The sequence below is a fragment of the Panthera pardus genome, unplaced genomic scaffold, assembly GCF_024362965.1.
Source record: "Panthera pardus isolate Hobbes unplaced genomic scaffold, ASM2436296v1 HiC_scaffold_21, whole genome shotgun sequence".
NCBI classification, from domain to species: domain Eukaryota; kingdom Metazoa; phylum Chordata; class Mammalia; order Carnivora; family Felidae; genus Panthera; species Panthera pardus.
In genome coordinates this window covers 43,424,311-43,451,095 of record NW_026526777.1, presented here as the reverse complement: position 1 = coordinate 43,451,095, position 26,785 = coordinate 43,424,311, and the positions used below count along the sequence as shown (strand labels likewise).

Here is a 26,785-nt window from a genome sequence, read left to right as displayed (position 1 = left end):
ACCAGACAGAGCTCCACAGACCTGGGGGGCCCTTGCTACCCAAAGGCTGGTTGATAGATATTTATTATTCATGCACAGGTGAGGCAGGACAGTATAACCAGGGGCCTGGAACATAAAAAGCATCCAGAGAGTCCAGATGTCCAGAGCAGGCTCTTGGGTGTCCATGGCATCTGCCTATAGCCAAGCCCCAACCTACACTAAATGCATGTATTCCCTCTGAGGGCAAAGTTGGAGCAGTGTGGGGCCAGCTGGTCTGGCTGGGGTACCCTTCATTAAGAGGCACCTGGGCGACTTGATTATTGGTTTTGGGGACGAAGAATTTTCTTTTCTACCCTTTTCTTCCCTTCAAACTAGTCTAAGAATTAAATTGACATGAGACAGATTAACACAAGAAAAAAACTTTTATTTTGTATACACAGATGTCCAATAATGAAATTGAGACTCCCCACATGACCAAAGCAAGCAGCTGTTGTATGTTTAGGCAAAGAACCATAAATCTGTGAGGAATGGACAAAGCAGAGAAAACTTATGTTCATTGGCTTTAATTAGCATACAATTCTAAACAGAATTTGGGCTGAGGTAGTAAACTAGTAAAAGTAACAAGACTTGCTGATTTATACAGTCTTCTTGGCTCTAAATACCTATTTCAGGTGATAAGGATGTCTTTCTGCTCCCTGATGCAGGAAGGATAGCTTTCACATTGGAGATTTATTTCCTGCTATCTGGAGACAGAGAGAGTCAGAATGTTCTTCTGTTCTTAAATAGCTTTAATTCAAAATAACATGACAAAGTGGCATATTTTAGGGTGGCCTGGCCTGGGCCCCTAGAGTTCCTTAGAAACTCCACACACTAAAATGTGAGCTGGTAGATTGTTTTATCTCACTGAGCTAGTCTCTTAGAGTTGAAAATAGGTCAGTTCTACTAAATTCATTTCAGGAAGTGGTGATGGATGTGTGTTCCCAAAGTTAGGCTCATGGTTCAAGCAGGTATTAAATAAGAGGCATTTCTGTGGAAACAAGAGAAAAACAATGGTTAAGGATTGGAACAAATTATAAACCCGTTTCAGAGTTCTGAGGGTACCCAGTTGAGATGAGTTTTAGATGTCAAAATATCTTTAGATGGATTGAAATCAAGCAATGGCCATCTTCCAGATTTTCTTGGTTTGTAGTTTGAATGTTTCTGATGATTATTTTTCTTCTTCTTTTTCTAAATATGAAATTTATTGTCAAATTGGTTTCCATACAACACCCAGTGCTCATCCCAACAGGTGCCCTCCTCAATGCCCATCACCCACTTTCCCCTCCCACCCACCCACCATCAACCCTCAGTTATTCTGAGTTTTTAAGAGTCTCTTATGGTTTGCCTCCCTCCCTAACTTTTTCCCCTCCCCGCCCATGGTCTTCTGTTAAGTTTCTCAGGATCCACATAGGAGTGAAAACATATGGTATCTGTCTTTCTCTGTATGACTTATTTCACTTAGATAACACTCCCCAGTTCCAACCACGTTGCTACAAAAAGCCAGATTTCATTTTTCTCATTGTCAAGTAGTATTCCATTGTATATATAAACCACAATTTCTTTATCCATTCATCAGTTGATGGACATTTAGGCTCTTTCCATAATTTGGCTATTGTTGAAAGTGCTGCTATAAACATTGGAGTACAAGTTCCCCTATGCATGAGCACTCCTGTGTCCTTTGGGTAAATTCCTAGCAGTGGTATTTCTGGGTCAAGTGTAGATCTATTTTTAACTTTTTGAGGAGTCTCCACACTGGTTATCAGAGTGGCTGTACCAGTTTGCATTTCCACCAGTGTCTATTCATGTTTTCTGCCCATTTCTTCACTGGATTATTTGTTTTTTGGGTGTGGAGTTTGGTGAGTTCTTCATAGATTTTGGATACTAGCCCTTTATCTGATATGTCATTTGCAAATATCTTTTCCCATTCTGTTGGTTGCCTTTTAGTTTCATTGATTGTTTCCTTTGCAGTGCAGAAGCTTTTTATCTTGGGGAGGTCCCAATAGTTCATTTTTGCTTTTGTTTCCCTTGCCTCTGGAGACGTGTTGAGTAAGAAGTTGCTGTGGCCGAGGTTAAAGAGGTTTTTGCCTGCTTTCTCCTTGAGGATTTTGATGGCTTTCTGTCTTGCTTTTTGGTCTTTCATCCATTTTGAGTTTATTTTTGTGTCTGGTGTAAGAAAGTGGTCCAGGTTCATTCTTCTGCATGTCGCTGTCCAGTTTTCCCAGCACCACTTGCTGAAGAGACTGTCTTTATTCCATTGGATATTCTTTCCTGCTTTGTCAAAGATTAATTGACTATACTTTTGTGGGTCCATTTCTGGAGTCTCTATTCTATTCCATTGGTCTATGTGTCTGTTTTTGTGCCAATACCATGCTGTCTTGATGATTACAGCTTTGTAGTAGAGGTTAAAGTCTGGGGGGTTGTGATGCCTCTCACTTTGGTCTTCTTCATCAATATTACTTTGGCTATTCGGGGTCTTTTGTGGTTCCATACAAATTTTAGGATTGCTTGTTTTAGCTTCGAGAAGAATACTGGTGCAATTTTGATTGGGATTGCATTGAATGTGTAGATAGCTTTGGGTAGTATTGACATTTTAACAATATTTATTCTTCCAATCCATGAGCATGGAATGTTTTTCCATTTCTTTGTGTCTTCTTCAATTTCCTTCATAAGCTTTCTATAGTTTTCAGCATACAGATATTTTACATCTTTGGTTAGATTTATTCCTGGGTATTTTATGCTTCTTGGTGCAATTGTGAATGGGATCAGTTTCTTTGTCTTCGTTGCTTCATTATTAGTGTATAAGAATGCAACTCATTTCTATACATAAACTTTGTATCCTGTGATGTTGCTGAATTCATGTATCAGTTCTAGCAAACTTATTATACATCGGTTTTTCCATGTATAATATTATGTCATCTGCAAAAACTGAAAGCTTGACTTCATCTTTGCCAATTTTGATGACTTTGATTTCCTTTTGTTGTCTGATTGCTGATGCTAGAACTTCCAACACTATGTTAAACAACAGCGGTGAGAGTGGACATCCCTGTCGTGTTCCTGATCTCAGGGGGAAAGCTGTCAGTTTTTCCCCATTGAGGATGATATTAGCTGTGGGCTTTTCATAAATGGCTTTTATGATCTTTAAGTATGTTCTTTCTATCCTTTCTCAAGGGTTTTAATTAAGAAAGAATGCTGAATTTTGTCAAATGCTTTTTCTGCATCGATTGACAGGATCATATGGTTCTTTTCTTTTCTTTTACTAATGTCATGTATCACATTGATTGATTTGCAAATGTTGAACCAGGTCTGCAGCCCAGGAATGAATCCCACTTGATCATGGTGAATAATTCCTTTTGTATGCTGTTGAATTCGATTTGCTAGTATCTTGTGGAGAATTTTTGCATCTGTATTCATCAGGGATATTGGTCTGTAGTTCTCTTGTTTTGCTGGGTCTCTGTCTGGTTTGGGAATCAAAGTAATGCTAGCTTCATAGAATGAGTCTGGAAGTTTTCCTTCCCTTTCCATTTCTTGGAATAGCTTGAGAAGGATAGGTATTATCTCTGCTTTAAATGTCTAGTAGAATTCCCCAGGGAAGCCATCTGGTCCTGGACTCTTATTTGTTGGGAGAATTTTGATAACTGATTCAATTTCTTCGCTGGTTATGGGTCTGTTCAAGTTTTCTATTTCTTCCTGTTTGAGTTTTGGAACTGTGTGGGTGCTTAGGAATTTGTCCATTTCTTCCAGGTTGTCCAGTTTGTTGGCATATAATTTTTCATAGTATTCCCTGATAATTGCTTATATTTCTGAGGGTTTGGTTGTAATAATTCCATTTTCATTCATCAATTTATCTAGTTGGGTCATCTCCCTTTTTGAGAAGCCTGGCTAGAGGTTTATCAATTTTTTTTTTTTTTTTTCAGAAAACCAACTCTTGGTTTCATTGATCTGCTCTACAGTTTTTTTGATTCTATATTGTTTATTTCTGCTCTGATCTTTATTTCTCTTCTGCTGGGTTTGGGGTGTCTTTGCTGTTCTGCTTCTGTTTCCTTTAGATGTGCTGTTAGATTTTGTATTTGGGATTTTTCTTGTTTCTTGAGATAGGCCTGGATTGCAATGTATTTTCCTCTCGGGACTGCCTTCGCTGAATCCCAAAGTGTTTGGATTGTTGTATATTCATTTGTTTCCATATATTTCTTAATTTCTTCTCTAATTGCCTGGTTGACCCATTCATTCTTTAGTAGGGTGTTCTTTAACCTCCATGCTTTTGGAGGTTTTCCAGACCTTTTCCTGTGGTTGATTTCAAGTTTCATAGCATTGTGGCCTGAAAATGTGCATGGTATGATCTCAGTTCTTTTATACTTATGAAGGGCTGCTTTGTGACCCAGTATGTGATCTATCTTGGAGAAGGTTCCATGTGCACTTGAGAAGAAAGTATATTCTGTTGCTTTGGGATGCAGAGTTCTAAATATATCTGTCAAGTCCATCTGATCCAATGTATCATTCAGGGCCCTTGTTTCTTTATTGATCCTGTGTCTAGATGATCTATCCATTGTTGTAAGTGGAGTGTTAAAGTCCCCTGCAATTACCATATTCTTATCAATAAGGTTGCTTATGTTTGTGATTGTTTTATATATTTGGGGGCTCCTGTATTCGGCGCATAGACATTTATAATTGTTAGCTTTTCCTGATGGATAGACCCTATGATTATTATATGCCCTTCTTCATCTCTTGTTACAGCCTTTAAATTGACGTCTAGTTTGTCTGATATAAGTGTGGCTACTTCAGCTTTCTTTTGACTTCCAGTAGCATGATAGATAATTCTCCATCCCCTCACTTTCAATCTGAAGGTGTCCTAAGGTCTAAAATGAGTCTCTTGTAGACAGCAAATAGATGGGTCTTGTTTTTTTTATCCATTCTGATGTCTATCCTATGTCTTCTGGCTGGAGAATTTAGCCCATTTACATTCAGTGTGATTATTGAAAGATATGGGTTTAGAGTCATTGTGATGTCAGGTTTCATGCTTGTAGTGATGTCTCTGGTACTTTGTAGTCCTTGAAATATTTCACTCACAGAATCCCCCTTAGGATCTCTTGTAGGGCTGGTTTAGTGGTGATGAATTCCTTCAGTTTTTGTTTGTTTGGGAAAGCCTTTATCTCTCCTTCTATTCGGAATGACAGACTTGCTGGATAAAGGATTCTTGGCTGCATATTTTTTTTTCTGTTCAACACATTGAAGATTTCCTGCCATTCCTTTCTGGCCTGCCAAGTTTCAGTAACTAGGTCTGCCACTAGTCTTATTGGTCTCCCTTTATATGTTAGAGCATGTTTATCCCTAGCTGCTTTCAGAATTTTCTCTTTATCCTTGTATTTTGCCACTTTCACTATGATATGTCATGCAGAAGATTGATTCAAGTTACGTCTGAAGGGAGACCTCTGTGCCTCTTGGATTTTGATGCCTTTTTCCTTCCCCAGATCAGGGAAGTTCTCAGCTATGATTTCTTCAAGTACACCTTCAGTCCCTTTCTCTCTTCTTCCTCTTCCTCTTCTTCTGGAATTCCTATGATACGGATATTGTTCCGTTTGATTGCATCACTTAGTTCTCTAATTCTTCCCTCATACTCCTGGATTGTTTTATCTTTTTCTCAGCTTCCTCTTTTTCCATAATTTTATCTTCTAATTCACCTATTCTCTCCTCTGCCTCTTTAATCTGTGCTATGGCCGCCTCCATTTTATTTTGCATCTCATTTACAGCATTTTTTTTAGCTCATGACTATTTCTTAGTCCCTTGATCTCTGCAGTCCTCTATTCATTTTTCAAGCACAGCGATTAATTTTAGGACTATTATTCTAAATTCTTGTTCCATTATATTGCTTAAATCAGTTTTGATCAATTCATTAGGTGATGCTACTTCCTGGGAGTTTCTTTTGAGGAGAATTCTTCCGTTTTATCATTTTGGGTAGTCACTGGGGTGGCTCCAAACTGCAGGGCACTTCCCTTGTGCTGTCGGGAGTAATTTGTGTTGGTGGGTGGGGCTGCAGTCAGACCCAATGTCTGTCCCCAGCCCACCAGTGGGGCCGCAGTCAGACTGGTGTGTACCTTATGTTCCCCTCTCCCAGGGGCAGGACTCATTGTGGAGTGGTGTGGCCCCTGTCTGGGCCACTTGCACACTGCCAGGCTTGTGGTACTGCTTTAATGGGATCTGGCCAAGGGCGTATTAGCGGGGGTGGATCCACAAGGTGCACAGGGGCGGGAGGGCAGGCTTAGCTCGCTTTGGTGTCAGTGGCCCCCTGTGGGAGGGGCCCTGCAGCACGGGGAGGGAGGCAGACCCCTCGGAGGGATGGATCCACAGAAGCACAGCGTTGGGCATTTGTGCAGTGCAAGCAAGTTTGGTGATGGGAACTGGTTCCCTTTGGGATTTTGGCTGGGTGATGGGAGAGGGAGATGGCACTTACCAGCACCTTTGTTCCCTCACTGAGCTGAGCCCTGTCCTCCAGGGCTTGACAACTCTCCCTCCCAGTGTCCTCTTGCCCTCCCTGCTCTCTGAGAGCAGAGCTGTTGACTCTTAACATTCCAGATGTTAAGTCCTGCTGTCAGAACACACTCTGTCCAGCCCCTCTGCTTTTGCCAGCCAGACTCGGGGGCTCTGCCTTGCTGGGCGGGCTGCCCCTCCACCGCCCCGGCTCCCTCCTGCCAGTCTGTGTAGCACACACCACCTCTCCGCCCTTCCTACCCTCTTCTGTGGGCCTCTTGTCTACACTTGGCTACAGAGAGTCTGTTATGCTAGTCTTCTGGCAGTTTTCTGGGTTATTTAGGCAGATGTGGGTGGAATCTAAGTGATCAGCAGGACAAGGTGAGCCCAGTGTCCTCCTACACCTCCATATTCCTCTTGAATACTCTCTGTTGATCTTTTTGAGTGGACACACAGCAACCTGCACAAAGATCATCCATGCATGTGCTGTTGTGACAATTTCCCTGAAGTTTACATCAAGTCATTCATACCCAGTTTGGAAGGCCTCAGGAAAAAGGGCAGATTTCATTTTCAATGATTTCAAGTCAAAAGGATGGGAGAAAATTGTGTTAGTTTGGAGAGTTGTAGCCAGAGTTTGGATGAAACCAGAAGACTTCAGGATCTAGTCAAGTTTACAGGTAGAAAACAAAATCTCAAAAACGATGAACAGAAATAGAATCTAGAATCCAAAAGTACGTTTCATAGTTTCAAATGAAAGTTTTTTTTCTCTCTACACTTACCCTCCTTTCTATCAGTGATAACCATTGTAAGACTAATTTGTTTGCCAATTACGTCTAGTTTCAAGAAACCTGATTATTTACAGAGTGCAGCAAGAGTAGCAATTGGCCATACAAGCTCTTTTAAACCTTTGGTGGAACTTTCCATCGGGAATCTCCAGACTGAACTTTTAGCAGCCTCTTGAAGCTAAGAAGCCAACCCAAATACTTGCCATCAGGCTTTGCCTGCAATATCTGTAGAATTAAATTCTTTCTTTCTTTTCAAGATCTCCCAAATATCCTGATATTTATCCATCTGCCAGATGTGACCTTACCTGGTAAGGCTGCTGAGATCCTTGTAAGCAAGATAGCAGGCTGATATTCCTAGGGGGATTTATTGGCTCCATTAAGTCATCCTTAGTTCCATAAAGCATAGACTCATAAATCTGAGTCTATGCATGTTTGTCTCAAATATGACATTTCAGTCAAAGCCTTGGTAATATAACCAATGTTTCCAACTGTGTCTTGTCACAAAGAGAAAAGATTCTTATTGATCTTAGGCAAATATTTCTATGAAACCATAAGAATGCTCACTGAGAAATTCCAAATTCTGGAGAGATCAGGTAGGGGAGAAAGATAGATGTTGCAATTCTGCTTACAAAGGTACAATTAACCAAATTGCTATGAGTCATATTTAGTTTAAGAGGAAAGGCTTTCTTATATCTGGAAAACAAAAGATTAAATAACAAGCAGTATTGCAAACAAAAAGCCATAAAAATTATCATCATTCTCAGTTTATTCATTCCCATGTGATAATTTTTTGTTGATCTTGATCTTTTGTTAGTAGTTTTAAGAAGCCTTCAGTTTCTGTTAGAGTTCTATAAATTCTTACCAAGTTCAATGGCATGATCTTAAAGTTAGTAGAGACCTGTATTTGAGAGTACTTGTCAGAGTCCTTTCCCTGAATCTCTTTGAAGATGAAAGACTTTTGCAGTAGCATCAGAGTTAACCTTTTGTCTGTAAATGACAAAAGTCTTAAAATTGCAGTGGTTAAGGATATGATCAGAGTTCATTACAATGTTACTGACAAGGTAATTTGGTCATTTCTATCACACAGCACTTCAAGATTAGAACTAGAGGGGCGCCTGGGTGGCGCAGTCGGTTAAGCGTCCGACTTCAGCCAGGTCACGATCTCTCGGTCTGTGAGTTCGTGCCCCGCGTCAGGCTCTGGGCTGATGGCTCGGAGCCTGGAGCCTGTTTCCGATTCTGTGTCTCCCTCTCTCTCTGCCCCTCCCCCGTTCATGCTCTGTCTCTCTCTGTCCCAAAAATAAATAAAAAACGTTGAAAAAAATTAATTAAAAAAAAAAAAGATTAGAACTAGAATGGCAAGCAATAACATATTGAGACATATCAGATTTCTAGGAGTTTCATACAATTTCTAGAACACTAATCTTAACATATATTTACACAAATATAATCTAAGAAAGGTTAGCATCACTTGACATTACTTCCCAGGTGATTTAACATACCAAGTAAGACAATTCTCTCTCTTTTACAAGGAGAACAAATCCTTCAAATGTTCTAGGGATCTGCTGGAATATTTCAAAGTTAGTTGGTGGTCAAGACTTCATTTTAAAATTTGATTTTGGGAGGTTTGTCAAATATCAAAAAGTTTGGACATTTAATTAAATAGGATCACAGATGCTAAGTGAAATAAGCCATACAGAGAAAGACAGATACCATATGTTTTCACTCTTATGTGGATCCTGAGAAACTTAACAGAAACCCATGGGGGAGGGGAAGGAAAAAAAATAAAGAGGTTAGAGTGGGAGAGAGCCAAAGCATAAGAGACTCTTAAAAACTGAGAACAAACTGAGGGTTGATGGGGGGTGGGAGGGAGGGGAGGGTGGGTGCTGGGTATTGAGGAGGGCACCTTTTGGGATGAGCACTGGGTGTTGTATGGAAACCAATTTGACAATAAATTTCATATATTGAAAAAAAAATTATAAAAAAACAAAAAAACCCCAAAAAATAAAAATATGAAAAAAATAAATAAATAGGATCACAGATCATTATGAAACCATACTTAGTTATCAATTTAGCCAAAGTGCCAATTAAAGACTTCAAAGACAAACACAGGTAGTTACATGGCTGAAAAAGCCTTAGCTCTTTTAATATTAAATAGAAAAAAACCCAAAGACCTTATAAAGACAACACAGACTCTTTGTTTTCCTAGGTAGATTACATAAATGGTAAAGAAAAAAATTACTTACAACTTCTTATTAAAAGAAGACCAATAATCTAAGAAAAGTTTATCCTTTTAACAGAGAGAGAAGCCAAATTTTAATTTTGTACAAGCTTACTTTTGATATTAAAACACATTTTTAAAAAATGTTTGAGAGAGAGAAAGAGTAAGAGCATGAGTTGGCGGGGGGGGGGGTGTGGGGGTGCAGAGAGAGAGGAGGCAGAGATCCCAAGCCGTGCTGTACGGACATCAGAGAGCCCAATGTGGGGCTCGAACTCACAAACCATGAGATCATGACCTGAGCCAAAGTCTGACTCTTAACCAACTGAGCCACCAGGTGCCCCTTAAAACTCGTGTTTAAACTAAATTCATTTTATTTTTTAATTTGTTTTTTTTGTTTTTTTTGTTTTTTTTAGAGAGTGCAGGCAGGTGTGAGTTGGGGAGGGGCAGAGAGAGGAACAGATAATGCTAAGCAGGCTTCATGCTCAGCATGGAGTCTGATGAGGCACTTGATCTCATGACTGTGAGATCATGATCTGAGCTAAAATCAAGAGGTGGACAGTTAACCAACTGAGTCACCTAGGCACCCCTAAATAAATTCATTTTAATCTTAACCAATTGACCACACATTAAAATCTCTTTTTAAAGATTCCTTTTTCAAGAAAACGTATACACTGAAGACTATAGAAAGCTTATGAAAGAAATTGAAGAAGACACACAAAAATGGAAAAATATTCCATGCTCCTGGATTGGAAGAATAAATATTGTTAAAATGTCAATACTACCCAAAGCTATCTACATAGTCAATGCAATCCCTATCAAAATAACAGCAGCATTCTTCACAGAACTAGAACAAACAATCCTAAAATTTGTAATGAGCCAGAAAAAAACCCGAATAACCAAAGCAATCCTGAAAAAGAAAACCAAAGGTGGAAGCATCACAATCCCAGACTTCAAGCTATATTACAAAACTGTAATCATCAAGACAGCATGGTATTGGCACAAAAACAGACACATAGACCAATGGAATAGACTAGAGACTCCAGAAATGGACCCACAAAAGTATAGTCAACTAATCTTTGACAAAGCAAGAAAGAATATCCAATGGAGTAAAGACAGTCTCTTCAGCAAGTGGTGCTGGGAAAACTGGACAGCGACATGCAGAAGAATGAACCTGGACCACTTTCTTACACCAGACACAAAAATAAACTCAAAATGGATGAAAGACTGAAAAGCAAGACAGGAAGCCATCAAAATCCTCAAGGAGAAAGCAGGCAAAAACCTCTTTAACCTCGGCCGCAGCAACTTCTTACTCAACACGTCTCCAGAGGCAAGGGAAACAAAAGCAAAAATGAACTACTGGGACCTCATGAAGATAAAAATCTTCTGCACAGTGAAGGAATCAATCAGCAAAACTAAAAGGTAACCAAGGGAATGGGAGGAGATATTTGCAAATGACATATCAGATAAAGGGTTAGTATCCAAAATCTGTAAAGAACTTATCAAACTCAACACCCAAAAAACAATCCAGTGAAGAAATGGGCAAAAGACATGAATAGACATTTTTCTGAAGGAGACATCCAGATGGCTGACACATGTGTTTTAGACACATGTCGAAAATGCTCAATATCACTCATCCTCAGGGAAATACAAGTCAAAACCATAATGAGATACCACCTCACACCTGTCAGAATGGCTAACATTAACAACTCAGGCAACAACAGATAGGTGAGGATGTGGAGAAAGAGGATCTCTTTTGCATTGTTGGTGGGAATGCAAGCTGGTGCATCCACTCTGGAAAACAGTATGGAGGTTTCTCAAAAAATTAAAAATAGAACTACCTTATGACCCAGCAATTGCAATACCAGGTATTTATCCAAGGGATACAGGTATGCTGTTTCAAAGGGGCACTTGCACCCTAATGTTTATAGCAGCACTATCCACAATAGCCAAAGTACAGAAAGAGCCCAAATGTCCATCAATGGATGAATGGATAAAGAAGATGTGGTATATACATACAATGGAGCATTACTCGGCAATCAAAAAGAATGAAATCTTGCCATTTGCAGCTACATGGATGGAACTGGAGGGTATTATGCTATGTGAAATTAGATCAAGACAAATATCATATGACTTCACTCATATGAGGACTTTAAGAGACAAAACAGATGAACATAAGGGAAAGGAAGCAAAAATAATATAAAAACAGGGAGGGGGACAAAACATAAGAGACTCATAAATATGGAGAACAAAGAGAAGGTTACTGGAGGGATTGTGGGAGGGGGGATGGGCTAAATGGGTAAGGGGCACTAAGGAACCTACTCCTGAAATCGTTGCACTATATGCTAACTAATTTGGATACAAATTAAAAAAATAAAATTAAAAAAAAAACAATTGTGGTTAGATCACCCACAAACACTTCATGAGATATCACAGAAAGTAAGCCAGTCTTCCAAGCTATTCTGTTCTTGTTGGCATATTTTGTAACCTAAATAACATGAACTTATTTGACTTTCAGTAAACCCAAGCAGAATGAAAGTTTTAATTTTAAAGCTGATACTATAAAGATATTTCTATTTTATTAAATTAACCTTAAATAAATTTTCATATTGAATATTTTCTCAGATCATTTGAACCTGAAATTCATTTGGACTATTTCTATTTTGAGAATTTTTATCATACTAAATTTCTATAAACACTTAATTTTTAAGCCAATTCAATAGAGCTGTTTACAAATAATTTTTGGAAATAACATTGAGAAGTAGAAAAACACCGTATCTATAATGCACATACATACACAGACACAGCTTCTATTTTAAAACAGTATAAAACTCACTAGTTTATAAAGTATTTTACTATTTGTGGAAAAGACTTAGAGTTTGGGCACAAACTTTAGTGGTTTGTTTTTAAAAAGACCTGTTCCTTTTCTTCCCTTAAGTCTAAGGTGACTGGGGTTGTGCTTATATTTCAAGAGCATAAAATGCAGGACTTTAAGGGACAGAGAAAGAATGCAAGTTGTTTATTATTTTATTTTTATTTTTTAAGAGATTCAGTGTTAATTGTTATTTACCTTTTTGAAGCAAGGGGCATTTTGTCCTAATATCCTGATTTTTTGTCATATCTGCAAGCATTTTGAGAGAAATAGACAAAGTTTGAGGATTAGTAAAGTAGGTTTTGACTTATTTCTAGAGTTGCATTTCTGGTTTCCTAGAGATTTGCAAGGCAAAGGCAGTTGTTTTTAATTCCCTCCAAAGAACTGGGTTACAGCCTGAATACTAAGGGACTGACTCATCTTTTTAAATTAAACTAGCTACTTTATATCAGGGAGATTTTACCCAAAATGGGAATCAAAAGACTTATGGCTTTGTAAAGTCTGTAAAGAATTTTAACAAAAGCCTTCTTTCTGAGTACATAATTCAACCTTGGCTTCTATTAGTCCCTAAACATTGGCCTTCTGCTGATCATTTATAGGAAGGCCTAGGAGATTTTGGTCACCTGTTTTTTCTGTGTGTGTGTGTGTGTGTGTGTGTGGAGGGGTGGTGTTGTGAATGGCCATTAATCTTTTAATTCTTTTCTAAATTTGGGGAGAAAGAGGATGGAAGTAAAAAGTCTCTATGATTGAAAAGATCTGCTGTTGTTCAGGGGAAATGTGTTGCCTTTTGGTTGGGGGTCTAGGATGTATCTGCAAAGGACACTGCACAGGAATGCCTGAAGCTGGTATAGCCTGATTACGGAGCCCTGGAAAACAGGAGAAAAGGGAGACTTACTGCCAGTGTCCGGAGCTTGTGTTAATTCATTATGTGACTTTCAGTACTTACATGAGTAATCCCTATACTTTGAACCTAAAGATTAGGCCAGAATGCTCTCTGTAAATCATATAGAGAAAGGGAAGTTAAAATAGGTAGATGGGGCCAGAGTGTGAGAAGGAGAATTTACATTAGATGTAGGATTTCTGTTTTCTCATCTTGTCAAGGGAATCCCTAAGGTTAGCTGTTAAACCCATAAGACAATTAAGAGATCTCTATAAATAATTTTCTCTTCTTGCAAATCTAGCCAATTTAAAGAACTCATCATCTGGCCATTGATAAGTAAGATCTTATTCGTCTGTATTCAGACCAATACATCTTTTTTTGAAAAACATGAAAGCAACTTTCCAGGCTTAGACCATGGACACAAGTAGTATCCCTAGAGAAGCCTTAAATGATGCAGTCCCCATGGTCCAAAAATTTACTCTCCAAAATAGTTTAAAAAAGCAAAAACAGAGGCACCTGTATGGCTCAGTCAGTTAAGTGTCTGACTCCTGGTTTTGGTTCAGGGCATGATCTCATGGTTTGTGAGTTCAAGCCCCACGGCGAGCTCTGCGCTGACAGTGTGGAGCCTGCTTGGGATCCTCTTTCTCTGCCCCTTCCCTGCTTGTGCTCTGTCTCTCTCTCAAAATAAATAAATAAACTTTAAAAAAAAAAGTGAAAACTTTCTTTTTTGCACAGGCAGTAAGAATGGTGCAGTAAAGACTGTGTCCCAGATCTCTCCTGAAAACATAAGACCCCTCCAGTTACAGACCCACTAATCTGTGATGCTGGACAAGCACTAGTGGAATGGGACTTTCCAGTACTAACAACAAAGATTAAGATGATAAAGGTCCCTTATGAGCTGGGACCTCTTATGACAAATTCCCCTGAGAGCTGACACAGCCAAACAAAGAAAGTGCTGTTTGTAATTTTGTCCCTCAGAATCCCAGTCTATTCAACTGGCCACCAAGGTAAACCCAGATTGAGCCTTGCTACCAGGACTGGGCTGAGCTGGGACCCTCTCGCCCTCTCCAGCTATCTGAGGGCTTGGCTGGCAGACCCAGCCCCGAGCTGACACCTTTGGTAAATAAAGCCACATCCACAATTAAAAAAAAAAAATGGAGCACCTGTTTGGCTCAGTCGGTTGAGCTTCTGACTTCAGCTCAGGTCATGATCTCATGGTATGTGGGTTCAAGCCCCACAACGGGCTCTGTGCTGACAGCTCAGAGCCTGGAACCTATTTCGGGTTCTGTGTCTCTCTCTCTCTCTGCCCCTTCCCTGCTCACACTCTGTCTATCTCTCCAGAACAAACAAACAAACAAAAAGCATCATACTTTGTGGGGGACTCACAGCACAGGAAATTCTTGGTGTGTGGGATGGGGTTAGAAGTAAAGCAGTTTCTTCCACACACCCCTGGATTGTGGAGACCAGAGAGAATAATCTTACTGGTCATAAAGCCAAGCTCTTTGGACATAGAAGATGACAAAGGAAAAACTTCATTTTGTTTTTATGTAGAGGACTCACAGCAGATTTTGTCTAAACAGATGCCAGTCTTATGAGAACCACGAACCCATCACTTTTTGAGGCTGGCTTGAACAGCAGTCTTAAAAAGACCCAAGACCTGTGTTCTTTCACTCTAGTAATTTCTTTTTATAACAAATGACTCAAAAGACAGAGACAAAGAGACAAAGAAAAACCATGACCATCTCTATGAGGCAATGAATCAGCCACATGAAGAGTACCCTACCAAATCTTACCAGAATCACCAAGACCAAGAAACCAGCTCCACAAATATTTTCTTTTGTTGATGTAAATTTAGAGAAGATAGATGCTCACCACTATCACTCCATTAGACCATGCAGGCAGAGATCAGGAGGCTGATGTGGTAACACCTTAAGAAGCCTGCCAAAGATTCTTACCTTCTGCTGGCTGTTTGTCAGATGTTCCAGGATGTGTCAGCTGCAAGAGCCTCAAAGCAAACAGTGTCCAGTGAGGGAAGTGTATCCTACTGACTATGCCAAATGTTGGGAAGGAAAACTTTTATTCTACCCTTCAAGGTTCTTCTAGGTGGTCTAAGAGTTAAAAGTGATATGAAAACATGTTAATAGAATAAAAAAAACACTCCAAAGTTTATTACATGTGCACAGAGGCCAACTATTAATACTGATACCCAAAGAAATAATCAGGTCACACAGCTTTTGTAAGTTATAGTCAAAGAAGCATAAATCTGTGAGGAAGTGACAAAACAAAATCTAAGTTTAAGAGCTTCAGTTAGTAAGGAATTCTAAACAGATTTGGGCTGTGACAGTAAATCAGTAAAAGTAACAAGGTTTGTTTATTTAGGCTTCTTTGAATTTCCTGTCTCTGATGAAAAGGATGTCTCCCTACATCCTGGTGCAGGGAGGCTCCTCATGTGAGAGATTTATTCATTGGTTTCTGGAGACAACAGAGAGTCAGAGTGTTCTTCCTATACTGGCTGTTTTTTAGGTAACTTTAAATGAAAATGATTAATATGCCATTGTTGAACTTTTTGGGGTGGGCTACCTTGGAAAGCTATACTGGCAAACCTGTGACCCCACCAGGCAGCAGATCAAATGAAGACTGTCCCCAGTTTAAAGCTACCTTTCCAGAATGATTTTCTTGGTGTGGATTTTCTCTGCCCTGGAGGCTATGCAGGTGGTTTGGGAAGGTTGCAGCTACACAGCCCAGAAGTCCTAGGCTGCCCAATGCCTGATAGGATGGGTACTCTGCATGCGCAGACTGCATAGGTCAGGGTAGCTAGGGACCTCTTAAAGGTCAAGTGTCAAGCAATGCCAATCACAGGAGAGTGCTATTAGGGGTATAAAATATCTTCCTAATTCCAAAGTCTGACCTACACAAATATGCATATTCTCCCAACAGCAGAGCTGTAGGAAAATGGACCACCTTGCCAGGGTGTAGTCTGGCAAGACTGATGGAATATCCCTGAATAACAGACACCTGGGAGACTTGATAACTGGTCCCATTCTGGCAAGGCCATCCAGTTTCCTCCAGGGATGCCTTCAGGAGGAATATGAACATTTGTTTAGGTTAAAAATTGGAATTAGGCAGATGCCAGGGACCTCCAAGAGCTTACTCTCGACACCTAGACACTCTCAACAGTTGCCCAGTTCTGGGTTCCTGGCCTCCCTGACCCATGTGGCTGGCACATGTGCCGTAGGTACCCTGTCAGCCTGCCAGTGTCTAGCCAGACCCCTTCGCCCTGTGGAGCTGGGGCTCATATCCAACCACTTACCTAGCTTCCAGAGCAAAAGAACCCACTTCCAGGAAATCTTTCTGAGGTGGCAGCTTTAAAATGGCTACAGTCAGTACACATTTGGACCAGTTGCTTGATAGGGTCCCAGGCTTCTTCAACAATCAAGACTCTCAGGTGTCTTTCAGTGGTGGGTACCTGGTCCAGTCTGCTCAGCCCCACTCTGGCAAGTCAGTCCAGTTTTCATCAATTCTGTCTTCAGGGGGCATTCTTCACATTTGTGTAGTTTATAGCTTGGAATCAGGTGGTGCCTTGTACCCCCAAAAGCCCTCTTCAGTGGCTTGGCCTCTCAAGACCGGTGCTCTATTCCAGTTCAATGTCTAACCTGAAGGAAGCTGCACTGAAAGCTCAGTACACAGTCTGTCAGCCATCCTTGGGAAGCTGAGGCCCTCTAGGCCTGTGGAGCTGGGGCCAATGCCTGACCACCGGTGTGGCCTCCAGGGCAGAGGGAGCCCACTGCTCATAAATCCTCTTGAGGTGGCAGCCAATCCATTGGTTGCCTAAAGAAGTTCTGGATTTACCCACTGATCATGGCTTTCAGGTGTTTTTATTTATTTTTTTACTGAGAGAAAGAGAGCTGAGCAGGGGAGGGGCAGAGGATGAGGGAGACAGAATCTCAACCAGGCTCTAGGCAGAAAGTGGAGCCATATGGATCCTGAGCCCTGTGGACCATGGGATCATGACCTGAGCTGAAATCAAAAGGTGGACTCTTAACCGACTGAGCTACCCAGGCACCCCATCCCAGGTGATTTTTAGTGAATGCTCCCCTGGCTAGCCAACTAGTCTGGCCTCATTCCTAGAAAAGCAGTCCAGATTCCTCCAGCTTTGCCTTTGCTATGTATTGGTTTGATATGATTTCAAACCCATTTGTTTATGGCTAAGACAAAAAGTATTTTCAGAGGTAAGTTGTTTTGATAGAAGAATAAAGTCAACTGTATCAGGAAGTCATTATGTCATCTGTTCTCACAGACAAGAACTAGTAGCTCAGCAGCTGGGAGCTTGTCAACAAAAACTCATGAAGAAGTAAGTATGGCAAGGGGACATTAGACTACGAATACTGAAAGTTTGCGCGTTGATCCAAGAGTGATTGGTCTGCACAAGTCTCCACTTTGCTGATCTCAAATAGCTCTCTGAAGATGCTGAGACAATTAGTTCCTGCCATGGTAAAGGTGATCCCTTTACTGACAGCAGCAAAAAACACGCAGAGGCCTTGCTAAGATCATCATCTTGCCCATCAACACCCCAGCCACCGTTCCCTAGTAACCTGCTCTAGCAACACAGGACTTTTCCTGTTACACTGGCAGCTGGACATCAGCTCTCAGTTGGCTAACCTGTCCCACCCCAGTATCAACTCATATAAAGCGTTTAAAAAAGAAACAAGTAGTCCAAAATGGAGTCCTTTGCCTTCAACCTCAGCAAACCAAAACCTTAATGACAGTTTCACCCTATCCCAGGAATGTGGTCTTTTTTTTTTTTTTTTAATTTTTTTTTTTAACGTTTTTTTATTTTTGAGACAGAGAGACAGAGCATGAACAGGGGAGGGGCAGAGAGAGAGGGAGATACAGAATCTGAAACGGGCTCCAGGCTCTGAGCTGTCAGCACAGAGCCCGACGCGGGGCTCGAACTCACAGACCGTGAGATCATGACCTGAGCCGAAGTCGGATGCTTAACCGACCGAGCCACCCAGGCGCCCCAGGAATGTGGTCTTTTAAAAGTCAGTCTGAAATTTCCTGATCAGTACCAGTGAGGTGGTGACAGAGAAACAAACCCTGCTGGTCCCCACCCTTATCCTTAAAAGAAGCCATCCTGGCCTGAAACAATCCTTTCTTTTCTTTTGCTAATAACATCCTTGCTCCACCCTCCTTCCTATAAAAACCTTCCATTTAGTACAACTCCTTGGAGCAACTCTTTGCTTGCTAGATGGGATGATGCCTTATTAATGAGTTGCTTAATAAAGTCAATTAGATATTCTGATTTACTAGGTTGAATTTAGTTTTTTAACAAATGTTCATCTCAACTAAATTTAGACTTTGTTCCTTTCATTGCCCTTTGCCTGGAACAATAGTGTGATTAATCTGTGATTGATTCGGAGTATGCTATTTCTTTATTGGCTTATTAAAAGACATTATTGTATGTCCTATTGGCTTATAAAATTCCACACAGAACTGTGTTAAATATAGAACATTCTTGTAACTTGATGCTAATGTTGCCCACAATAGTTACCTTAATACTTATTAACCATAGTATGAACCATTTGGAATGCTCTATTAAGCATCTTGATGATAAAATATCATAGATATTTGTGATTAGCAGAGGAAATAGTAAATATACCTTGCTCACAAACCCTACCAAAATTAGTCAATAGGTGGTTTAGGGGTAGAACGGGTTGTGTAGTAACTTCTGAAGATCCCTAGAGACCTACTGAAGATTTCATCTGGGCAAAACTGAAAATTAAGGAAACTCCAGATGTTAGACTGATCATCCAACCCAGTCAGTTGTATTCTATATTAAAAAGTACAACTGAGGAAGATGTTACCAAGCTCTTCTTAGGAGCATTAAGTTACATAGATTTTTATAGGCAGAAAGGAAGAGCACTAGTGAGACAGGGAAGCTGCAGGACTCCATAAACATCTGTTTTTTGGGTCGCCTGAGTGGCTCAGTCGGTTAGGCGTTCAACTTTTGGTTTTGGCTCAGGTCATGATCTCACAACTGGTGAGTTCAAGCCCTGCACTGGGCTCTGTGCTGACGCATGGAGCCTGCTTGGGATTCTTTTTCTCTCCCTCTCTCTCTGCCCCTCCCCCACTCACTCTGTCTCTCTCCAAATAAACTTAAAAAATTTTTTTAAAGATTTAAATTAAAAAAATCTGTTTTCTGCCTTTTCCTGCTTCTATTCTTGCTAGAACCAGCACCCCCACTTTACACATGCCTCATAATGCAAACTGTACATCCTTCTTGTAAGGGTCAAGGAGTTCTTTAGAATAGATCCCATCTAAGGAAGGACCAGGTGAGAATGACCAGACAAAGCCATCATATGTGCATTCCAGACCACTGGCACTGGACAACTCAACGCCAAGACCCCCTGGCTCCAAGGAATAACACCTGGGCCCCATCTTTGTTCTCACCAGTTCCTTGATGCCTGAGAGGACACATACAATAAACCACAATCCTCAATAAAAACCCCAGGCCCCAAGTGAAGTTGAGACTCTCTTCTTTCCTTTCTGAGTCTCCCAGATACCCTGTATCTATACTCCCTCTATACCTTCAGTAAACTCTGCTTTCACTTTCTGCTGGCTCACATATCATTTCTATCCTGTGTGCAGCCAGGGATCCTCCTGGCTTGTCCTGCAAGACCCCCTCTGGGTCCTGGGATCCAGCCTACTGGCATCACTAACACAAAAATGTATCTCCAGTCTTGAGAAACTTAACAGAAGACCATGGGGGAGGGGAAGGGGGGAAAAAAAGTTAGAGAGAGGGAGGGAGGTAAACCTTAAGAGACTCTTAGATACTGAGAATGGACTTAGGGTTGATGGGGGGTTGGGGGGAAGGGAAAGTGGGTGATGGGCATTGAGGAGGGCACTTATTGGGATGAGCACTGGGTGTTGTATGGAAACCAAGTTGACAAGAAATTATATTTTAAAAGTTTATCTCCAGGATAGGAAGAAATCCAGAACCTTTTGCCTCTGAGGGACTAATTCACATCCTGAAGATGACACTTACTTTAACTCTTTTGACCCTAGTAACATTAACTAGAAGCTAAGCCCATGATAATAGACAAAATGACAAATGTGATAATAGGGAACCAATCAGTCCTGAAGAGAGAGCTTATACCAGATAAGAGATGATAGACCGGAGGGAGAGGGAAGATGGCGGCGTAGGAGGACACTGGGCTCACCGCGCGTCCTGCTGATCACTTAGATTCCACCTACACCTGCCTAAATAACCCAGAAAACTGCCAGAGGATTAGCAGAACTGAGTCTTCGGAGCCAAGCGCAGATGAGAGGCCCACGGAAGAGGGTAGGAAGGGCGGCGAGGCGGTGCACGCTCCACGGACTGGCGGGAGGGAGCCGGGGCGGAGGGGCGGCTCGCCGGCCAAGCAGAGCCCCCGAGTCTGGCTGGCAAAAGCGGAGGGGCCGGACGGAGTGTGTTCCGACAGCAAGCGCGACTTGGCGTCTGGGAGGTCATAAGTTAACAGCTCTGCTCGGAAAGCGGGAAGGCTGGAGGACAAAGGGAGGGAGAGCTGCTGAGCCCCCGGACGGCAGAGCTCAGTTTGGTGGAGAACAAAGGCGCTCGCCAGCGCCATCTCCCCCGCCCATCCCCCAGCCAAAATCCCAAAGAGAACCAGTTCCTGCCAGGGAACTTGCTCGCTCCGCGCAAACAGCCAACTCTGTGCTTCTGCAGAGCCAAACCTCCGGCAGCGGATCTGACTCCCTCCCGCTGCCACAGGGCCCCTCCTGAAGTGGATCACCTAAGGAGAAGCGAGCTAAGCCTGCCCCTCCTGCCCCGTGCACCTTGCCTACCCACCCCAGCTAATATGCCAGATCCCCAGCACCACAAGCCTGGCAGTGTGCAAGTAGCCCAGACGGGCCACGCCACCCCACAGTGAATCCCGCCCCTAGGAGAGGGGAAGAGAAGGCACACACCAGTCTGACTGTGGCCCCAGCGGTGGGCTGGGGCAGACATCAGGTTGGACTGCGGCCCTCCCCACCAACTCCAGTTATACACCACAGCACAGGGGAAGTGCCCTGCAGGTCCTCACCACTCCAGGGACTATCCAAAATGACCAAACGGAAGAATTCCCCTCAGAAGAATCTCCAGGAAATAACAACAGCTAATGAACTGATCAAAAAGGATTTAAATAATATAACAGAAAGTGAATTTAGAATAATAGTCATAAAATTAATCACTGGGCTTGAAAACAGTATAGAGGACAGCAGAGAATCTCTTGCTACAGAGATCAAGGGACTAAGGAACAGTCATGAGGAGCTGAAAAGCGCTTTAAACGAAATGCAAAAAAAAAAATGGAAACGACGACAGTTCGGATTGAAGAGGCAGAGGAGAGAATAGGTGAACTAGAAGATAAAGTTATGGAAAAAGAGGAAGCTGAGAGAAAGAGAGATAAAAAAATCCAGGAGTATGAGGGGAAAATTAGAGAACTAAGTGATACACTAAAAAGAAATAATATACGCATAATTGGTATTCCAGAGGAGGAAGAGAGAGGGAAAGGTGCTAAAGGGGTACTTGAAGAAATTATAGCTGAGAACTTCCCTGAACTAGGGGAAGGAAAAAGGCATTGAAATCCAAGAGGCACAGAGAACTCCCTTCAGACAGAACTTGAATCGATCTTCTGCACGACATATCATAGTGAAACTGGCAAAATACAAGGATAAAGAGAAAATTCTGAAAGCAGCAAGGGATAAACATGCCCTCACATATAAAGGGAGACCTATAAGACTCGTGACTGATCTCTCCTTTGAAACTTGGCAGGCCAGAAAGCTTGGCACGATATCTTCAGTGTGCTAAACAGAAAAAATATGCAGCCGAGAATCCTTTATCCAGCAAGTCTGTCATTTAGAATAGAAGGAGAGATAAAGGTCTTCCCAAACAAACAAAAACTGAAGGAATTCATCACCACTAAACCAGCCCTACAAGAGATCCTAAGGGGGATCCTGTGAGACAAAGTACCAGAGACATCACTACAAGCATAAAACATACAGACATCACAATGACTCTAAACCCGTATCTTTCTATAATAACACTGAATGTAAATGGATTAAATGCGCCAACCAAAAGACATAGGGTATCAGAATGGATAAAAAAACAAGACCCATCTATTTGCTGTCTACAAGAGACTCATTTTAGATCTGAGGACACCTTTAGATTGAGAGTGAGGGGATGGAGAACTATTTATCATGCTACTGGAAGCCAAAAGAAAGCTGGAGTAGCCATACTTATATCAGACAAACTAGACTTTAAATTAAAGGCTGTAACAAGAGATGAAGAAGGGCATTATATAATAATTACAGGGTCTATTCATCAGGAAGAGCTAACAATTATAAATGTCTATGCGCCGAATACGGGAGCCCCCAAATATATAAAACAATTACTCATAAACATAAGCAACCTTATTGATAAGAATGTGGTAATTGCAGGGGACTTTAACACTCCACTTACAGAAATGGGTAGATCATCTAGACACACGGTCAATAAAGAAACAAGGGCCCTGAATGATACATTGGATCAGATGGACTTGACAGATATATTTAGAACTCTGCATCCCAGAGCAACAGAATATACTTTCTTCTCGAGTGCACATGGAACATTCTCCAAGATAGATCATATACTGGGTCACAAAACAGCCCTTCATAAGTTTACAAGAATTGAAATTATACCATGCATACTTTCAGACCACAATGCTATGAAGCTTGAAATCAACCACAGGAGAAAGTCTGGAAAACCTCCAAAAGCATGGAGATTAAAGAACACCCTACTAACGAATGAGTGGGTCAACCAGGCAATTAGAGAAGAAATTAAAAAATATATGGAAACAAACGAAAATGAAAATACAACAATCCAAACGCTTTGGGATGCAGCGAAGGCAGTCCTGAGAGGAAAATACATTGCAATCCAGGCCTATCTCAAGAAACAAGAAAAATCCCAAATACAAAATCTAACAGCACACCTAAAGGAAATAGAAGCAGAACAGCAAAGGCAGCCTAAACCCAGCAGAAGAAGAGAAATAATAAAGATCAGAGCAGAAATAAACAATATAGAATCTTAAAAAACTGTAGAGCAGATCAATGAAACCAAGAGTTGGTTTTTTGAAAAAATAAACAAAATTGACAAACCTCTAGCCAGGCTTCTCAAAAAGAAAAGGGAGATGACCCAAATAGATAAAATCATGAATGAAAATGGAATTATTACAACCAATCCCTCAGAGATACAAGCAATTATCAGGGAACACTATGAAAAATTATATGCCAACAAATTGGACAACCTGGAAGAAATGGACAAATTCCTAAACACCCACACTCTTTCAAAACTCAATCAGGAGGAAATAGAAAGCTTGAACAGACCCATAACCAGCGAAGAAATTGAATTGGTTATCAAAAATCTCCCAACAAAGAAGAGTCCAGGACCAGATGGCTTCCCAGGGGAGTTCTACCAGACGTTTAAAGCAGAGATAATACCTATCCTTCTCAAGCTATTCCAAGAAATAGAAAGGGAAGGAAAACTTCCAGACTCATTCTATGAAGCCAGTATTACTTTGGTTCCTAAACCAGACAGAGACCCAGTAAAAAAAGAGAACTACAGGCCAATATCCCTGATGAATATGGACGCAAAAATTCTCAATAAGATACTAGCAAATCGAATTCAACAGCATATAAAAAGAATTATTCACCATGATCAAGTGGGATTCATTCCTGGGATGCAGGGCTGGTTCAACATTCACAAATCAATCAACGTGATACATCACATTAACAAAAAAAAAGAGAAGAACCTATGATCCTATCAATCGATGCAGAAAAGGCCTTTGACAAAATCCAGCACCCTTTCTTAATAAAAACCCTTGAGAAAGTCGGGATAGAAGGAACATACTTAAAGATCATAAAAGCCATTTATGAAAAGCCCACAGCTAACATCATCCTCAATGGGGAAAAACTGAGAGCTTTCCCCCTGAGATCAGGAACACGACAGGGATGCCCACTCTCACCGCTGTTGTTTAACATAGTGCTGGAAGTTCTAGCATCAGCAATCAGACAACAAAAGGAAATCAAAGGCATCAAAATTGGCAAAGATGAAGTCAAGCTTTCACTTTTTGCAGATGACATGATATTATACATGGAAAATCCGATAGACTCCACCAAAAGTCTGCTAGAACTGATACATGAATTCAGCAAAGTTGCAGAATACAAAATCAATGTACAGAAATCAGTTGCATTCTTATACACTAACAATGAAGCAATAGAAAGACAAATAAAGAAACTGATCCCATTCACAATTGCACCAAGAAGCATAAAATACCTAGGAATAATTCTAACCAAAGATGTAAAAGATCTGTATGCTGAAAACTATAGAAAGCTTATGAAGGAAATTGAAGAAGATATAAAGAAATGGAAAGACATTCCATGCTCATGGATTGGAAGAATAAATATTGTCAAAATGTCAATACTACCCAAAGCTATCTACACATTCAATGCAATCCCAATCAAAATTGCACCAGCATTCTTCTCAAAACTAGAACGAGCAATCCTAAAATTCATATGGAACCACAAAAGGCCCCGAATAGCCAAAGTAATTTTGAAGAATAAGACCAAAGCAGGAGGCATCACAATCCCAGACTTTAGCCTCTACTACAAAGCTGTAATCATCAAGACAGCATGGTATTGGCACAAAAACAGACACATAGACCAATGGAATAGAATAGAAACCTCAGAACTAGACCCACAAACGTATGGCCAACTAATCTTTGACAAAGCAGGAAAGAACATCCAATGGAAAAAAGACAGTCTCTTTAACAAATGGTGCTGGGAGAACTGGACAGGAACATGCAGAAGGTTGAAACTAGACCACTTTCTCACACCATTCACAAAAATAAACTCAAAATAGATAAAGGACCTGAATGTGAGACAGGAAACCATCAAAACCTTAGAGGAGAAAGCAGGAAAAGACCTCTCTGACCTCAGCCATAGCAACCTCTTACTCGACACATCCCCAAAGGCAAGGGAATTAAAAGCAAAATGAATTACTGGGACCTTATGAAGATAAAAAGTTTCTGCACAGCAAAGGAAACAACCAACAAAACTAAAAGGCAACCAACGGAATGGGAAAAGATATTTGCAAATGACATATCGGACAAAGGGCTAGTATCCAAAATCTATAAAGAGCTCACCAAACTCCACACCCGAAAAACAAATAACCCAGTGAAGAAATGGGCAGAAAACACGAATAGACACATCTCTAAAGAAGACATCCGGATGGCCAACAGGCACATGAAAAGATGCTCAACGTCGCTCCTTATCAGGGAAATACAAATCAAAACCACACTCAGATATCACCTCACGCCAGTCAGAGTGGCCAAAATGAACAAATCAGGAGACTATAGTTGCTGGAGAGGATGTGGAGAAACGGGAACCCTCTTGCACTGTTGGTGGGAATGCAAACTTGTGCAGCCACTCTGGAAAACAGTGTGGAGGTTCCTCAGAAAATTAAAAATAGACCTACCCTATGACCTAGCAATAGCACTGCTAGGAATTTATCCAAGGGATACAGGAGTACTGATGCATAGGGGCACTTGTACCCCAATGTTTATAGCAGCACTCTCAACAATAGCCAAATTATGGAAAGAGCCTAAATGTCCATCAACTGATGAATGGATAAAGAAATTGTGGTTTATATACTCAATGCAGTACTATGTGGCAATGAGAAAGAATGAAATATGGCCTTTTGTAGCAATGTGGATGGAACTGGAGAGTGTGATGCCAAGTGAAATAAGCCATACAGAGAAAGACAGATACCATATGGTTTCACTCTTATGTGGATCCTGAGAAACTTAACAGAAACCCATGGGGGAGGGGAAGGAATAAAAAAAAAAAAAGAGGTTAGAGTGGGATACAGCCAAAGCATAAGAGACTGTTAAAAACTGAGAACAAACTGAGGGTTGATGGGGGGTGGGAGGGAGGGGAGGGTGGGTGATGGGTATTGAGGAGGGCACCTTTTGGGATGAGCACTGGGTGTTGTATGGAAACCAATTTGACAATAAATTTCATATATTAAAAAATAAAAAAATTTAAAAAAAAGATAAGAGATGATAAAAATTAAAATGGAATCCCAACAGGGGTGCCTGGGTGGCTCATTTGGTTGAGCATCTGACTCTCAATTTTGGATTGGGTCATGACTTCACAATTTTGTGGGTTTGACCCCGTGTCAGGCTCTGCATAGGCAGTGCCGAGCCTGCTTGGGATTCTCTCTCTCTCTGCTCCTCCCCTACTAATGCTGTCTCTGTCTCTCTCAAAATAAATAAATAAAAATTTTTTAAAAAATAAGAAAAATAAAATGGAATCCCAACAAACTGATTTGGATTCAGAAACCAGTGGCTATTAGATTTATGGTTCAAAGGAGGACAAAACCTGATCTTCACAGGAGCAGAGGTTGTGTACCTCAAACCCATTACCACTGACACTAAATTGAATCAGCACCTTAGAGCAACTGGAAAAAATAATATTAA

The 26,785-nt window shown here is 41.0% G+C and overlaps 1 long non-coding RNA gene across 5 annotated transcripts in view; it reads right to left on the bottom strand.

The window, feature by feature from the left end:
- Window positions 1-382: 382 nt before the first annotated feature.
- Window positions 383-26,785, bottom strand: part of LOC109254081 (uncharacterized) — a 63,277-nt gene continuing 36,874 nt past the window's right edge. For 4 of the 5 annotated variants that reach the window (XR_002074640.2, XR_002074636.2, XR_002074644.2 and 1 more), the window contains 2 exons: window positions 15,188-15,340; window positions 383-1,006 (listed from right to left, as the gene is read on the bottom strand). This is a non-coding gene — a long non-coding RNA (uncharacterized LOC109254081). Of the gene's footprint in view, window positions 1,007-7,570; window positions 7,959-15,187; window positions 15,341-26,785 lie in introns of all 5 variants that reach the window. The other variant, XR_002074637.2, reaches the window with a different exon arrangement.